The sequence below is a fragment of the Arachis hypogaea genome, chromosome 13 (assembly GCF_003086295.3).
Source record: "Arachis hypogaea cultivar Tifrunner chromosome 13, arahy.Tifrunner.gnm2.J5K5, whole genome shotgun sequence".
NCBI classification, from domain to species: Eukaryota; Viridiplantae; Streptophyta; class Magnoliopsida; order Fabales; family Fabaceae; genus Arachis; species Arachis hypogaea.
In genome coordinates this window covers 82,908,661-82,909,902 of record NC_092048.1, presented here as the reverse complement: position 1 = coordinate 82,909,902, position 1,242 = coordinate 82,908,661, and the positions used below count along the sequence as shown (strand labels likewise).

General features: G+C 39.7%; 1 non-coding gene across 1 annotated transcript; it reads left to right on the top strand.

Moving 5' to 3' along the window:
* Positions 1–376: 376 nt before the first annotated feature.
* On the top strand, positions 377–484 carry LOC112739869 (small nucleolar RNA R71). Its single transcript, XR_003170804.1, has one exon. It is a non-coding gene; the product is annotated as a small nucleolar RNA R71 (small nucleolar RNA).
* The last annotated feature ends 758 nt before the right edge of the window (positions 485–1,242 follow it).

Genomic DNA, 1,242 nt, shown 5'->3' with positions numbered 1-1,242 from the left:
CCTCTGCTATTGCAGGGTTCTCAGGATCATAAGCTTCTTCTTCAGAAGATGCCTCTTGAGTACTGTTGGATGCAACTTGAATTCCATTCAGATTCTGAGAAATCATATTGACTTGCTGAGTCAATATTTTATTCTGAGCCAATATGGCATTCAGAGTATCAATTTCAAGAACTCCCTTCTTCTTAGGCATCCCATTATTCACAGGATTCCTCTAAGAAGTGTACATAAACTGGTTATTAGCAACCATGTCAATGAGTTCTTGAGCTTCTGCAGGCATTTTCTTTAGGTGAATGGATCCACCTGCAGAAGTATCCAATGACATCTTTGATAGCTCAGATAAATCATCATAGAATATATCCAGGATGGTCCATTCTGAAAGCATGTCAGAAGGACACTTTTTGGTCAGTCCTTTGTATCTCTCCCAAGCTTCATAGAGGGATTCACCTTCTTTCTGTCTGAAGGTTTGAACATCCACTCTAAGCTTGCTCAGCTTTTGAGGAGGAAAGAACTTGGCTAAGAAAGCCGTGACCAACTTGTCCCAAGAGTTCAGGCTATCTCTGGGTTGAGAATCCAACCACACTCTAGCTCTGTCTCTTACAGCAAAAGGGAAAAGCATGAGCCTGTAGACTTCAGGATCTACTCCATTAGTCTTAACAGTATCACATATCTGCAAGAATTCAGTTAAGAACTGAAAAAGATCTTCAGATGGAAGTCCATGAAACTTGCAGTTCTGCTGCATCAGAGAAACTAGCTGAGGTTTCAGCTCAAAGTTGTTTGCTCCAATGGCAGGAATGGAGATGCTTCTTCCATGTAAATTGGAATTAGGTGCAGTAAAGTCACCAAGCATTCTCCTTGCATTATTATTATTTTCGGCTGCCATCTCCTCTTCCTGTTCAAAAATTTCTGAAAGGTTCTCTCTGGATTGTTGTATTTTAGCTTCTCTTAGTTTCCTCTTCAGAGTCCTTTCAGGTTCTGGATATGCTTCAACAAGAATATTCTTGTCCTTGCTCCTGCTCATATGACAAAGAAGAGGGCACAGAAAAAATAATAATAATAATAATAGGGATCCTTTATACCACAGTATAGAGGTCCCTGTATGAGTAGAGGAAAAGAAGAAGAGAGAATTCGAACACAGATGGAAGAGGGGGTTCGAATTTGGTGAGTGATGTGAGGAAGAGATGTTAGTAGATGAATAAACAGAAGGAGATAAGAGATAAGGAGAATTTTCGAAAATTATTTTTG